General features: G+C 39.6%; 1 long non-coding RNA gene across 1 annotated transcript in view; it reads right to left on the bottom strand.

Moving 5' to 3' along the window:
- Nucleotides 1-7,336: 7,336 nt before the first annotated feature.
- The window catches only part of LOC130366368 (uncharacterized), a 69,688-nt gene continuing 60,114 nt past the window's right edge, over nt 7,337-16,910 (bottom strand). The window contains exon 3 of the long non-coding RNA XR_008891904.1: nt 7,337-7,723. This is a non-coding gene — a long non-coding RNA (uncharacterized LOC130366368). The remainder of the gene's footprint in view (nt 7,724-16,910) is intronic.

The following is a 16,910-nucleotide window of genomic DNA, read 5'->3' on the forward strand; positions in this document are numbered from 1 at the left end:
GGTGACATGTAGGGAATGTGCTGAAAAAGTGTGGAGCATTCTATGTTTTTTGTCTGTCAGATTCTGTGGTGACGAATCATGGTTAGAGAAGATCTCATGATGGTCTGAGCAGAACAGAGAAGAAAAGGAAAGAGAACGACTTCAAGAAGATGCTGCCTCTGAGTCAGTAGCTGTAACTGCTCTGTACTCACTTATATGGTCTGCAGCATCTGGGTAGAGCTGGGGTCACTATTGTATGAAGGGCTTTGTATGAAGAGATGTTGGTCTAGTTTAATGATTTTTATACAGTCACTATGTGGTGGTAATGTAGTGGTCATGGTGTGGCCGTATTATTCTCACATGTATACTGGCATTTGTATTGATAATATTGGTGTCTGTATACAGGATTTGGTCAGCAACAGCATGATGGTAATATGTATGGGGAAAATATCCCTCCTTCCTTCCTTATTGAACTTGTTTTTCTTGAGCTGTGGCAGGCCCTGGGGGCCCTGTAGGTGGAAACAGGGGGTAGGCCTTGAGCTGTGTAAGGGGCTTGAAAATTTCTGATGGCAGACCTAAGTGTACCATAGATACATCAGACCAAATGATCTGCATCTGACTTAAAAGAGAGAGAGAGAGAGATTTATTCCATAGTGCAAGATGACGTTTCAGCAGTCTCTCAATGCCGTTTTGAAGGTTTTTTTTATTTTACGTTTGGTGTGTTGAATTGATCCTTTGGCTGTTACTTTGGAACTTTAAATTAGTGTTGCTCGCGAATATTCGCAATTCGAATATTATTCGCGAATATCGCATATTCGCAAATTCGCGAATTTCGCGAATATAGCGCTATATATTCGTAATTACGAATATTCGTTTTTTTTTTTTTTTTTTCTTCACAGTACACATCACAGTGATCATCCCTCTCTGCTTCCAGCTTGTGTGGTGTAAAGAAGGCTGTAATACTACTGTGTGAGACTGGCGCGCGAAACTTCGCATATGCGAAAATTAGCATATGCTAATGTTCGCATATGCGAATTTCCACTTATGCTAATTTTCGCATGCGCGTATTTTCACATACGCGAAAATAAAACGGGGATATAACGAATATGCGAATATTCGCGAATATATGACGAATATTCGTCCATATATTCGCGAATATTCGCGAATTCGAATATGGCCTATGCCGCTCAACACTACTTTAAATATGGTCTCGCTACGGTGATGGTGAATACAAGCATAAAACACAAAAACCGCACATATAGTTTTAATAAATAAAATGTTCCCAAACATTTTTGTAACTCAGAGAAGGATCTTCTCTGTATTGCGCATGTATCCAAGTCTCTGTATAATTGTGTTGAATAGAATCCCTATATTGTTTAGAATTAATTCCACGATAGTAGGTAATAATAACAGGCAACGATATCACTATTAATAAAATGTTTTGCATGTATAAATGACACCAACTCCAGACATCTGTAAAAAGCTTGTTTAGTGGAATTTACATTCTTGGCCAAGGTACGTTTATTGGGTTTAATCTAACATATAGTATTTCTACCTAGGTGCATCATAAATACGCTTTAAAAGCATTTATAATAAATGTGTAATATGCATTCCAGACCAAATTTCTTGTATTTCCTGGGTTTAATCAGACTTTTAGTGTTTCTACCTGTGTATAACATAAGTATGCATTGAAAGTGTTGAGAATGAATGTGGAATATGTATTTAGGCCAAGTTGCCTATATTTTCCAAGTTTAATCAGACATATAGGGGGAGATTTATCATTGTTTGCTTTAGTAAGCAAGTTCTGGAGGCATTTTTTTGCTTTAGTTTTGCTTACTATCACTAGGGGTTGATAAATGATCATACTATCACAAGGGGTTGATAAATTTGGAGCACATAAGCAAAACAAAAAAGCTGCAGCTGAGACTTTTGTGACCCTTTTTAAATTTGCTCACTTACAGGAGATTTGTACTCCAGGTCAGACCTAGAGCAGACTTGCGACTTTTTGTAAGCAGTTTGCGACTTTTTTTTGCCTATGTGCGACTTTCACACATCATAAATTTGTGACCACTGCAAAGTGAAAACTGTAATTTGCTTTTATAAGGCTGTTTGTAACTTTTTGCTTATCCACAAAAGTTGCACAAAAAAACTGCTTAGGCATACGTGCGACTCTGTGCCCCTGGAGTAAGCAAAAAAATAATAAAATAAAAAAAGGCTCTAAATACCTTGTTAAATGTCCCCCATTGTATTTTCACCTGGGGGTAACATACAAATGCATTAATATGTGGAATATGCATTTTATGCCAAGTTGCCTATATTTTTTTATGTTAAATCAGACATCGAGTGTTTCTACCTGTGTTTAACATTAATACACTTTGAAAGCATTGAAAGTTGACTGGTAGTTTCTCCACCACTTGACTACTTGGTGAGTGCCAAATCACCCTAAAACATGACAATAACCTCTTAATCTTTTCCAATTAAAAAATTGTCTCTTTAAAGGAATGGTTGGCCGAGTAAGGGGTAGAAGAAAGCCATGTCCTCTACCAGTAAGTATGTTGTTACAGTAGTAGCTCTCTGGGTACCACCCATTTGCTCAGGCCAAGTACAGGTAGCAGCAGCAGCAGCCCAGTGTCTTGTAGTAGTAGTAGTAGCAGCAGCAGCAAGAAAAAGTTGTCACGGTCTCACAGAGGTTGTGTGGTTTTGGAGGATAATAAGGGCTTGTGGAATGGTTAACTCATTCTTGTCATCTTAGGAGTAGGAAGAGTCTGATGATAGGACATTGATCCAAGTGTCAACAAATTCTTTATAGTCTACAGTAAGTTTCTGTCTGTTTCATCATTGCTGTATTTGCTTCCCCCCCACTAGTGCTAAGCAGAAGGATAGCATTAGCCATGAAGAGGAGTTGTATGAGGACAGTCAGTCTTTGGAATGTAGTGCACAGGTGGAGGTGGAACAAATGGCCGAGCATAGCAGTAGTGGGACTGGTGGTTGAAGTTGAGGTTGGATTACTGTAAGGCATCATCATAGATATGCTGCTGGGGAGCAAGGAGCCCATGAACAGACATCATAAGTTTATACTGGGAGGAGTGGTGTGGATGATGAGAAAAAGTTTGATAATGATGATAAGGTCAGCGATGAAGAGCAAAGCTGAGATAAGGCCCGAAAACCTGTCAAACTTATATAGGCCATATATAGGCCTGTTGGTCTGATCAGCTCAGGAGCAGGTGACTTTGATGCTGTTGCATCTGTAGGCTTGAGAAAAAAGCTTTCCAGAGGAAGGACACAGTCGGGTGGTGGTGTACCTATCTGTTTATGGTATCCTGCTGTGCAGAAATTCTATTTTACCAGATGCAGAAAACTAGGCACAGTGCCGTCTCTGCAGAAAACTAGGCACAGTGCCGTCTCTACTTTAGAAAGTAAGGCATTGCCAGGGTTTGAGTTTAGGAATTACATCTCAACATAAACACATGGAGATGCATCATTAGTCTTGACTAGAAGTATCACTAGTCCACCATTGCCTCCTGTCTGCTGCTACTACTAGCACTAGTCCATCACTGCCTGCTTTCTGCTGGCTACTACAAATCCCACCAGTCCACCACTGCCTGCTGTCTGTTACTACTACTAGAACAATGCCACCACTGCCTGCTTTCTGCTGGCTACTACTAGAACTAGTCCCCCACTGCCTTCTTTTTGCTGGCTACTACAAATTCCACCAGTCCACCACTGCCTGCTGTCCATTTTCTACTACTATCACCAGTCCACCACTGCCTGCTTTCCACTGGCTACTACTAGAACCAGCCCACCACTACAACTACCACCACTCCCCCACTGCCTGCTGTATGCTGACTACTACAACTGCTACTACTATTCCACCACTGCTTTCTTTACGCTGGCTACTACACTACCACCAGTCCACTACCCTTGCTACTGCTACTTCGTAACTGGAGCCAGTGCTGATCTTAGGGCATGCTACCTGAGAAGGTGGTGTGATGAGCTGCTTTGCATATTCCATATATATGTATTTTTATATATATACATATATATACATATATATATACATATATATATATATATATATATATTCTTTTTTTAACTATTCACAAAAGCTATTTCTTTACTATCTACTAGTTCTTCACTAGTTTCAGACACAGTCACCAATCCCTTTGCAACTCCCAAAAAAGGAGAATTTTTTAAACGCTTGGAAAAAGCCATTGGGTCTCCTGATACCTCTGTGTGCATTTTAACACCAGCAGGCATTTACAAAAAAAAAAGGGATTCTTTATGAAGCTTTGAAAAGCATACACAATCTGCTAGTGCAGGGTGTTTTTTAAACAAGTTGTTAGTTACAATGAGTTACTGCATGTTGCTGTAACATTAAAACTGTTTGAATACATTCCCAGGTGAGCTAACAGTGTTATACAGGGCATTAGAGCACTTAGGCAGTGTTTACACATATTTTGAGACTAATTTCATTGCTGGTTTTGCAGAGAATCAGTTCACCACGAACCAAACTTTTTTGAAAGTTTGGTGAGCCCACTGAACAAAACTTTAAAGTTTTCTGTACTCCACTGCTGGAATTTTGTTAGCAAGTGCCACCAAAAATTGACCTGGGTAATCATGGATGTTTCCATCCTATGGTTCACATAGAAATGTCCTGATATTCTTGTTTGAAGCATTTCAACAGCATGAAACCATTACGGCCTCAGCGGCACTCAGCGGAATGAGCCATTTGAAAGCCTCTATTCAGCACTGCACAGAAGTTCTGTTTTTACAGCTGTTAATATTTTGTTCACTTTCAAATCAAAAGGATCCTGTTAATTTCCTACAAAATATATATTGCTCTTTGCATTCACATATTGTTAGTCTTCCTTTCTCCCTATCAAGCTGTACAAGAAGTAAAACAGTGATCTAATGTTCCTTCTAATGTAATGTGTGAAAAAAGAGGTCATTGAGATGTAAACTACCTGAGACTACCCAGGTGGGAGGAGGTCTATACTTGGTTGCATTCCAGATGTGAGAGGCCCATTGACACCATGAACAATTTGGGAAGGGGAAAAGAAGCATTATTTCCAAGTAAGTAAGACCACCTGTAAAAAGTTCAAACTACACAGGATGCAAACTAGAAACATGTCTGTCGTGATATATGTTACATTAAATAGCACCAAAGGTCAGATCTGAAATATTTTTTTCTCTAGATTTTGTAATTTTTTTTACTTTCACAAAAGTTTTCCAAGTAAAAAACAATGTACTAGTACTGCCCCCCTCTATGGCTGAGGCCATAAAAATCCGAATACCAAAAAAAGGGAAGGAGAATCTGATAATGGAAGCATTTAGGCCAATCTCACTCCTAAACACTGACCAGAAAATATTTCCCAAGATATGGGCTAGAGGACTACAGCAGGTAACTACTAAATAAATTGATAAGGAACAGAAGGGATTTGTCCCAGGCAGAAACATATACAAAAACATCCGGCGGACATTTTTGAATGTGCAGTCGCCTAGTAATGGAGACCCCCGCTCCATCTTGTTTCTGGATGCGCATGAAGCTTTTGACAGGGTGGAGTGGGGTTTCCTATCTGGTGTGATAGAACATATGAACTTAGGCAGGACATTTCTACAGGGGGGGGGGGGTGAAAACCTTATATCATAGTCCTAAGGCCAGTATCAACAGTAATAATAAATATCACAGGGAGCTATAATGCTGCAGAGTGGTACAAGGCAGGGTTGCCACCTGTCTCCCCTTCTCTTTTCTATTTTTATCGAACCCTTGGCACAAATCATAAGGGACACTGATGATATCAAGGAATTTGGAATTAATGGGGTAAATGAAAAAATACTTATATATATATAGATGATGTGGTCTTATTTACTTTGAATCCAAATAAGAATATACAAAAAATCACGGAAATCACAAAGGAATTTGGGTTATATTCGGGTTTTCAAATTAATTGGAATAAATCTGGCTTACTCATTTTGGAGGGGGAGAGATAAGGAATCCCAGAAGAGATATATATGCTGCAGGAACATGAGTCGCTGGTTTACTTAGGAGTGAAGGTTTCAAGAAAAATAGAGGAGTTTGCGAAATTAAATGTTGGGCCATTAATAGAGAAGGTAAAGAGTAAAATCGAAATCTGGAAGAAATTACCGATAAATATGGCCGAAAGAATTATGTTAGTAAAGATGATCATATTCCCGATGGTATTACACGTAATAAGGGCACTGATATAGTTGGGGCCACAACACTTTAAAAGTATAAAGGCAGAGACAAACAATCAAATATGGGGTAAAGGGATTCGCATAAAACAGGAGTTCCTGGTCCCCTCATTGGAAAATGGGGGACTGGGAAATCCAAATATGCATCTGTATTATATAGCGGCACAAATTGAATACATGGTAATCGAGTCACTTAAAATGTTTTTGAATAAATAGGGAAGTAAGGGTGGCACTACGCTGGAATTAATTGAGAGTGGCAGATGTTGTCATAAACAGATGAGTAGGATACCTATGTGTAAAATGTTAAATAAAGTATGGAAATGCACAAGACGATTAATTGGGATAAAAGGGAGCAATTTCCTGCATCTGACGTTTTTGCATCTGAGTGGAAAATCCCTTTCTGGGTACAAAAAATATATATATATATATATAGAAAGGATGCAGTAGGGATGAGAAAAAAATTTCATTTTTTATAACAAAATTTTTATGCATTTTTAATAAAGTGTGTTTGTGTTTCACTTTTTTCTCTCTCAATTTTTTTGTTTTTTTTAGGTAGCACTACTACTCCCAGCATGGAACACACTGTTCCATAATGGGAGTAATAGTACCTGTACTTTTTGTGATATATCGTTTTCTTCCATGTGTGTGTATCTAATTTTAGTGCATATCAATAAAATGTGTTCATTTTATCTTGGCAAGTGACTCCTTTTGGCATTATCTTAGCTTTTTCTATGCATGTTTCATTTTGGAGTCACATTAACGGGTTGACTACTAATATGGGGAGTGTTACAGTGGTCTTTTCTATTTTTTGTACCACACACTAATTATTGCTTTTCCCCTAAGTTCTATTGGTCTGTTTTTTTGTTTGAATTAGTACCTGTACTAATAGACATATCGCCCCAGGTGTGCGATGTCCATAATATTGCAGAGAGTGCAGCGGCTATATACAGCGCTCGCATCTCGCATCTCTGCACTATACTCTGGCCAGTGAGTAGTAGAAATTCACATCACTCATTCATATTTTCCGCTCAGAGTGGTGATTGGCCGGATGGTTGCAGCCAATTGGAGATTTTCCTATCCTTGGTGAAGGAAAATATAGATTTTATTAAAGACAAGACACGAGTATTATGCTTTTCAAACCTCTTTTACTACTCAGCAGCAAAACCAAAAATACATATATAAGATGATATATATGAGAAAAAACTTTAAACGTATAGTGTAGCCAAACATTCTACCATTCTCATTAGCCAATCAGAATGCAGGACACATGATAAAGGTGACAGTTAGCATCTCATCTTCCTCTTCTTTTCTGCGAAGATAGTAGAATGATATCAGAGAAAACCAAGTCCGATAATATAACTGGATCCTGTAGAAGGAACTTTCCTAACAATAGGGAACTTTGTCAGACTTGAACAGTAGACATCAGAGAATTTTTTCTTGAACAGTGGATCTTGAAGAAGGAATTCTTCTAATAATGAAGAAACTTCATCAGATGTGAGGAGAAGTTCTTGGAGAGTTTCATCTTAAACAGCTGTGAATTAAATTTAGAAATGTTATAGGGATGGGTAATAAGGGAGGGATAATAATCGCGTCTTGTCTTTAATAAAATCTATATTTTCCTTCACCAAGGATAGGAAAATCTCCAATTTTATTTAAATACAAGACGCTCCTATTATGCAAGTTTAAAGCTAATGTAAGAAATATATACATCTAAAATAAATAAATATAATGTTACAAAAGAACCATAGAAACATGAGAATCAGGTTTGAAATAGAATGTTTTGAATGTAGAATCTGAAGACCAGTTAGCGTCTTTAATTATATCTGAAAAGGAAGCGGCAGATTGAAACATCTTTGTGGATGATGCACCTCTAGTGGAATGGGCAGTGAATGTGGAAGTATCAATATCTGCCATGTTCATGGTTAGTTTAACCCAGCGAGCTAAGGTAGTGGATGAAACAGATTTGTGAGGTTTACAGTAGGCTATCAATAGTTGAGATGAAGAATTAGAACTCAAAGATTCCGTCTTAGATTCGTAAGAACGCAAGCAACGAACGACGCAAAGTTTAGGATGATGAGGAAAAGATGGATAGAATACCGTATGTAAATTAGTCTTGGTACGACGGTAAACTGTGAAGATAACTCCTTCTGGGGAATATTGTCTTCTAGCGACATCAAGAGCTCTAACGTCAGATATGCATTTAATAGAAAGGAGATATAAAAGAACTATCCAAAGGATAGGGGATAAGATGTCAGATCGCCGTGGTCCCGCTGCTGGGGATCCCCGGGATCCCCGCTGTGGCACCGCGCTATCATTACAGCGCAGCACCTAATGACGGGCAATACAGGGGCCGGAGTATCGTTACGTCACGGCTCCGCCCCTCGTGATGTCACAGCACGCACCTTTCAATACAAGTCTATGGGAGGGGGCGTGGCGGTTGTCACGCCCCCTGCCATAGACTTGCATTAAGGGGACGGCCCGTGATGTCAAGAGGGGCGGAGCCATGACATCACGCTGCTCCGTCCCCTGTATCGTCCATCATTACGCACAGAGCGAACTCGCTCTGTGCTGTAATGATAGCGCGGTGCCGCAGCGGGGAACCCGGGGCTCCCCAGCAGTGGGACCGTGGCGATCTGACATCTTATCCCCTATCCTTTGGATAGGGGATAAGATGTCTGGGGGCGGAGTACCCCTTTAAGGACCCGGGGTTTAAAAAATCATAACTCTTTCAATCTTTCACCTAAAAATCCATATGATGGCTTATTTTTTGCGCCACCAATTCTACTTTGTAATGACGTCAGTCATTTTACCCAAAAATCTACGGCGAATCGTTAAAAAAAAATCTATGTGAGACAAAATTTTTAAAAAAAACGCCATTTTGTAATTTTGGGGGCTTCCGTTTCTGCACAGTACATTTTTAGGTAAAAATGACACCTTATTTATATTCTGTAGGTCCATACGGTTAAAATGATACCCTACTTATGTAGGTTTGATTTTGTCGTACTTCTGGAAAAAATCAAAACTACATGCAGGAAAATTTATACGTTTAAAATTGTCATCTTCTGACCCCTATAACTTTTTTATTTTTCTGTGTATGGGGCTGTATGAGGGCTCATTTTTTGCGCCGTGATCTGAAGTTTTCAGCGGTTTTTGCATTGATAGGACTTATTTTTATTCATTTTTTCATGATATAAAAAGTGACCAAAAATGCACTATTTTGGACTTTGGAATTTTTTGGGCGCGCACGCCAATGATCGTGCGGTTTAATTAATGATATATTTTTATAATTCGGACATTTCCGCAAGCGGCGATACCACATATGTTTATTTTTATTTTTATTTACACAGTTTTTTTTTTATGGGAAAAGGGGGGTGATTCAAACTTTTAATAGGGGAGGGGTTAAATGATCTTTTTTCACTTTTTTTTCCACTTTTTTTTGCAGTGTTATAGCTCCCATAGGGACCTATAACACTGCACACACTGATATTTCACATTGATCACTGGTTTCTCATAAGAAACCAGTAATCGATGATTCTGCCGCTTGACTGCTCATGCCTGGATCTCAGGCACTGAGCAGTCATTCGGCGATTGGACAGTAAGGAGGCAGGTAGGGACCCTCCTGCTGTCCTGTAAGCTGTTCGGGATGCCACAATTTCACCGCGGCTATCCCGAACAGCTCCCTGAGCTAACCGGCATGGTTTCACTTTTCATTTTAGACGCGGTGCTCAACTTTGAACGCCGTGTCTAAAGGGTTAATAGCGCACCGCAGCGCGATCAATGCCGCGCGCTATTAGCCACGGGTCCCGGCCGTTGTTAGAGGCCGGGCCCGACCTGCTATGACGCAGGGCCACACCGTGGCCCAGCGTTATAGATCGGGAGCGGACTCAGGGCATACAAGTACGCCCTGGGACCTTAACAGGTTAAAGGAAAGTAGTTTAAGAGATAGAAGATCATTGTCATCCCAGGAAAGAAAAAGATTTAATAAAATATTAACGTCCCAAGTAGAGTTATATCTTGGTAAAGGAGGGCGTCGGAAACTGATGCCTTTTAAGAGATTACAGACGAGAGGGTGGTACCTGGAGCAGCTCTGGTACCTGGAGCCCAGGCATTGGACAGGAGTTCTCTAGTTGTGAGAGAAAATTTAGAGATCGATCCTGAATGCCTGAAATTAGACATGCAATTAGAACTAGTTGATGTGAAAGAATTAGCGGATGAGAATTGCCAAGAGGGTCCAGGATTAAATCTGGAGAGGATGGAAGAATTCGAGGGTGATCTATTAATAACGGAAGAAGTTGAGGGAACCAAGATTGAGTTGGCCACCATGGAAGAATTATGACCATAGTAGATTTCCGAATTGAGGCTTCAAGTAAAAGTCTCGGGATTAGGTTGAATGGAGGAAACGCATAGAGAGTTCCTGGAGGCCAAAATTGAAGAACTACGTCTGATCCCAGAGCATCCGAATCTGGTCTCCAGCTGAAAAATTTAGGAATTTGACGGTTCAGTCGAGAAGTAAACATGTCTAGATGTAGTGGACCCCATAACCGATCGATTTCCTGGAATATGGAAATCGCTGAAGTCTGTTAGGAAGCGTGAGTTCCAATCCGCTATTGAATTAGAAATACCCGGAATATATTCTGCTTTCAAAGTGATGTGTCTGTCTAGACAAAAATGCCAAAAATCTTTGGCAATATCTGCAAGGGCCTTTGAATTCATTCCGCCAAGATGATTGATATACTGGACTGCGGAAATATTGTTCATGCGAAGTAAAACACAACAGTGAGATGAATCCTTGACAAAACTCTTTAGAGCGAAGGACCCAGCTAAAAGCTCTAAGCAATTGATATGTAATTGGGATTCGGAAAGAGACCATTTCCCGCCAGTAGAGAGGGAGCCGCAGTGAGCTCCCCAACCAGAAAGACTTGCGTCTGATTCTATTATGATATTCGGGTTTGGATGAAAAATTGCTTTCCCGTTCCAAATTTGGATATGGGAGAGCCACCAAAGGAGTTCTTCTTTGGCATCTTGAGTCAATCGGACATTGTCTGAATATCCTAGGCCGTCTCTTAAATGTCGGATTTTCAGGCGTTGAAGAGCTCGATAGTGAAGAGGAGCTGGAAATATAGCCTGAATTGAAGCTGAAAGGAGACCCACAATCCGAGCAATGGATCTCAGAGAAATAAGACCTTTCTGAAGAATTTGGCAAATTTCTTTCCGAATAGTTTTTAATTTCTTGGGGGGAAGACTCAGGGTAGTCGATTGAGTGTTTATCAGAAAACCTAGGAATTCTAACTCCTGAGATGGGATTAGAATGCATTTTTTGAAGTTTATAAGAAAACCAAGATTCAAAAGAAGAGTTAAGGCTGCTTTCACACTAAGAATTTCTCCGTTTAGGAACTTCCGTCAGAAGTTCCGTCACTACAGCTGCGAAACCGGCCGTTACAAAACCGCTGATTGCCGTGACTAAATTGCATTGCAGCCTATGGGGTTTTGTAACTGCCCGTTTGCAATTCATTACGGGCATTATACAGTGACGGGACATCGTGGCAGAAAAATTACTGCATGCATGAATGAATGAATTGGAATAGTCAGATAAGCATCCTTCAGGTCTATTTTTATCAACCAGAGGTCCGAAGGTGTTTTTTTGATTGGATGTTGTGGGGTGAGACAGTGCCATTGATATGGATTTGGAGATGCTGTCTTACAATAATATAGCAGCTTACTGTACACTGCGTGCCACAGAGCTGTCTACAATGGCTTGTATGTTATCATGACTAGGATTATCCACATTAATGGATTGAGGGTGATTATCCTTGGGGAGAGCCCTGGATTCATCTGATAACTCCATTATAATAAAGAATTACCTGAAAGAATATATACAGAAATTAATATCTTGTAATAGGGACAGTGAGGTAATTATTAATAATGTGGTGTAAATATTATTCTTAAATACAGTACTCGAATTTGTCCACAAGATGGGAGAAGAGACTGTAAAATGGATATAAATTATAAGCGGCAACAATTTGGTCACCTTTTGACTAAAATAAGCCGCTCTGGCGTTCTGACAGGAGGCAGAGACAGGGGCTGGTGCCTGAGTGGATGACAGGAACCATCTGACAGACGAGTTCCCACCCAACGGCAAGTGGTGACCACTCTGCTGAAGTCACGCGAGAGCCGAGATCAGAAGTAAAGATGGCGCCGGTGACGCAGTTAATAAAGAAGAGAGAAGATGTCGGGAGTGGAGATCCGTGGAAGATTAGATGATAAGGAGGACAGTCTTGGGGATCGGAGGTGGAGGTAAGTAGAAAGTAAGAAAATTGGAAGGTTTTACTGTAAAAATAAGTAAATATAAAGGAACGGGCAATACCTATAACGGCGCAATTAAACCGCAATGCAATGTATAGGAACAAGGATGTAAATATGAACGGGGTAATGAATCAGGAAACGTAATTATAAGGCATAATGAATATAATAAGAAGGGAAATATGTATATAAATAAATATATAGATAAAGGAAAATAGGTAAAGGAATATAGGAAATATCAGTAAATAAATACATATAAACTGAAAGTAAACAATAAGTATATAAAAGAAAAATAATTAATTAATTAAATGACTTAAATATAAATATTAAATACAATATTTAAATAAACCAATAGACATGAAGCACTCATCTTTTCTCTCTGCTGAGCAGCAAAAGAAGAGGAAGATGAGATGCTAACTGTCATCTTTATGATGTGTCCTGCATTCTTATTGGCTAATGAGAATGGTAGCATGTTTGGCTACACTATACCTTACGTTTAAAGTTTTTTCTCATACATATCATCTTATATATGTATTTTTTCTTTTGCCGCTGAGTAGTAAAAGAGGTTTGAAAAGCATAATAGGAGCGTCTTGTATTTAAATAAAATCACAGCTCTCAGAGGGAAATATGAATGAGTGAGTGGCCAGCCGGAGTACAGAGCAGAGATTAGAGCACTGTACAGAGCCACTCCACATCTCTGCAATAGATAGGACGATCGCAGCGAAATGACACTTGCTGTGATCTGTCCCTTACTGCAGGTACTACTACTCCCAACATGGTGCACACTCTGCTCCATGCTGGGAGCTGTAGTACCTGCATTAATAGACAGATCGCAGCGAGTGTAACTTTTGACACCTGTTGTGATCTGTCTATTAATGCAGGTACTACAGCTCCCAGCATGGAGCAGAGTGTTCTCCATGTTGGGAGTAGTAGTACCTGCAGTTAAGGAAAAATCACAGCGGATGTCACCCGCTGTGATCCTCCTGTATAATGTATAGATACGGGCGGCCAGCCGCTCTTCTATGGACCCCTGCACTGCCGTATATATACACGTATTCATATTTCCCACATAGTTGTGATTGGCTGGAACCATCTGGCCAATCACAGCTCTCTGCGAGAAATATGAATAGGTGTATATATATATATATATATATGCCATTGCAGGGGACCATAGAAGAGAGGCCGGCCGCCTCAATACATTATACAGAAGGATGGCAATGAAGGATCGCAAACAGTGAGTTCCATGCTGGGAGTAGTAGTATAAAAATAAAGAAAAAAAGTGAAAAACACACACAAACTACATTTTTATTATTGTCGGCTAGATTTTTAGTGCCCTGCCCGCACACATAGATTGATCATTGTTTAAAAATTAATAAAAATTTCATTATAAAAAAGATAAATTTTGTTAAATACAATTTTTTCCATCACTACTGTATCTTTTTTATAACTTTTTTTAATGGTGCCCTACGAAATTTTATTAAAAAAGGTATCTCAATCACTTTTTTGGATCGCTAAAGTCCAAAAAAGATTTAAAAACGCCTGAAAAAACGCCAAAGGAGAAGTAGTTTTTTTTAGACCTGGTCGGGAGGTGGTCTAGATTTGCAGTTTTTTTTTTTTTTTGCACCATTTGCGGAAAAATTTGCGGAAAAATTAAAAACATGCAGATAATAAATTTGTGACCACTGCACCCGTCACTTTAAAAAATGGTCTAGCAAGACCAAAAGGTCAAAATGACGGATTTTAGAACTTGTAAAAAATAAAAGCGCAAAAAAAACCTGCAGTTTGCGTAAAAATAAACAAAATTTGCAAATGTAGACCAAAAAGAAGAATAGAACACAATGATAAATAACCCCCAATGTGCCCTCACTGTTTGGGCAATTTTGAACCAAGAAGTTTCTGCTGGTAAATAGATTAATCTTGCTTGCTTCCTGACATTTTCAGGCTTCTTCTTGACGTCATCATAAAATTTTATACCAAATAAGTTTTTTTTCATGTAAAAAATAGATGAACATTAGATACTGCTGAGGCTTTAGGCAGTCATTCTTCTAAATTTCCAAGTTCAATCTTTGACATTACTATGAGTAGTTGGGCTGGACATTGATCAGAAGTAATATCATCAGAAGTAATATCATAGTAGCTGAGGTTGCAGAACCCCAGCACCACCAATACACAGGGTACAGAGCCATCTGATTCCGACTCTCATCTTAGTGTAAGGGGTGCGCGGAAAAAAGCCATTGTGGTGGCTTATCCTTCTGAGAACTGTTATGCTATAGAAATTAAAAATGCCCATTCCTTCTCTAACCAGACTAGACTTCCTGTCTAAAACTGGCCATAAACATTAAATGGTTGGCCAGTCCCATTACAAATCAGTTCAGATGATTTATATTTAACACTAGCAGAGTACTCTGCGTTGCCTAGTTTTTCCTACCTAATCTGTGTGGAACAGGAAAAGCAACCTCATAGCCCAACCTCATATCTAGACCTCATATCCCATCTAGACCTCATATCCCATCATCATTTCCCGTCCTCATATCCTTGCCTCATATCCTGTCCTTAGGTGGGTCTGAGTTGTGACGAAGAGATAGTAGGCCAAAAATAGAAGGGGATGTATACGTGACTTGCAAGCCGGACCAACGTACAAAAAGGGTCAAAAATATAAGGGGTGTGGCTTTGTGGAAAGGGAAAGGCTTTGTGGAAGGGGCGTGGTTTGCACACTGGACTGACGCACTCATCCGGAGATGCAGAGTTTGTGGAGTAAGGTACCAGAAGTCCTATAGACTGGCATGTGACTTCAGACAAATACTTCCACCCTAACATAAGGGGATGGGTTAGGGTTAGTTAAGGACCCAGCAAATTTTCACTGTAGGACTCGGTCATTTTTTTGCACATCTGACCCCTGTCAGTTTAAGCATTAATAACTCTGGCACAACCAAACAGAAATTATGATGGCACTCACCACAAACCAGGTGAAAAGCTGCGTTTGTTCTTCTTCTGAAGAAGTGCACCTGGGGCACGAAAAGGCTTTCACACACTCTTGGTGTCCCTCCTCCCCATGCTGTAACCTGCCGGTCACCGAATAAACGCAGCTTTTCACCTGGTTTGTGGTGAGTGCCATCATCATTTCTTTTTGGTTGTGTCTCTCTACATTTCGGATTGACCCTGCTACAGGTGCGCGAACTGTGAGTCCGTGAACGTCATTACTCGGGTGTATGAGAGCTGTGCCGAGTTCTTCGAGTTCTTAATAACTCTGGGATGCTTTTACTTTTCATTCTGATTCCGAGATAGTTTTTTCGTGACATATTCTACTTTATGTTAGTGGTACAATTTTGTTGATATTTTTTTTGATGAAAAAATTTAAAATTTTGCATTTTTTTTTACTTTGAAGCTCTCTGCTTATAAGGAAAATGCATATTCCAAATAAATTATATATTGATTTAAATATACAATATGTCTACTTTATGATTGCATCATAAAGGTGACATGTTTTTACTTTTGGAAGACATCAGAGGGCTTCAAAGTTCAGCAGCAATATTCCAATTTTTCACAAAGTTTTTAAAATCTGAATTTTTCAGGGACCAGTTCAGTTTTTAAGTGGATTTGAATGGTCTTCATATTAGAAATACCCCACAAAGGGCTCAGAAGGGAAGGAGCAACAATGGGATTTTGGAGAGTGAATTTTTCTGAAACGCTTTTTGGGGGGCATGTCGCATTTAGGAAGCCCCTATGGTGCCAGAACAGCAGAAAAAACCCACATGGCATACCATTTTGGAAATTACAACCCTCATGGCACGTAACAAGGGGTCTAGTGAGCCTTAGCACCCCACAGGTGTTTGACAACTTTTCATTAAAGTCAGATGTGTAAATTAGAAAAAAACTAATTCACTAAAGTGCAGTTTTTCCCCCAAATTTACCATTTTTACAAAGAGTTATGGGAGAAAAGGCCCCCCAAATTTGTAACCCCATCTCTTCTGAGTATGGAAATACCCCATGTTAGGACGTAAAATGCTCTGCGGGCGAACTACAATGCTCAGAAGAGAAGGAGTCACATTTGGCTTTTGGAAATTTGACTTTTGCTGAAATGGTTTTTGGGGGGCATGTCACATTTAGGAAGCCACTATGGTGCCAGAACAGCAAAAAAAAAAATCCACAAGGCATACTATTTTGTAAACTACACCCCTTAAGGAACGTAACAAGGGGTACAGTGAGTCTTAACACCTCACAGGTGTTTGACAACTTTTTGTTAAATTTCGATGTGTAAAGGAAAAAAACTTTTTTTTTTCACTAAAATGCAGTTTTTTCCCCAAATTTTACATTTTTTCAAGGGGTAATAGGAGAAAATGACCCCCAAAATTTGTAACCCCATTTCTTCTGAGTATGAAAATACCCCATGTATGGACGTCAAGTGCTCTACTGGCGCA

Source organism: Hyla sarda, chromosome 1, assembly GCF_029499605.1.
Source record: "Hyla sarda isolate aHylSar1 chromosome 1, aHylSar1.hap1, whole genome shotgun sequence".
Taxonomy (NCBI): Eukaryota; Metazoa; Chordata; class Amphibia; order Anura; family Hylidae; genus Hyla; species Hyla sarda.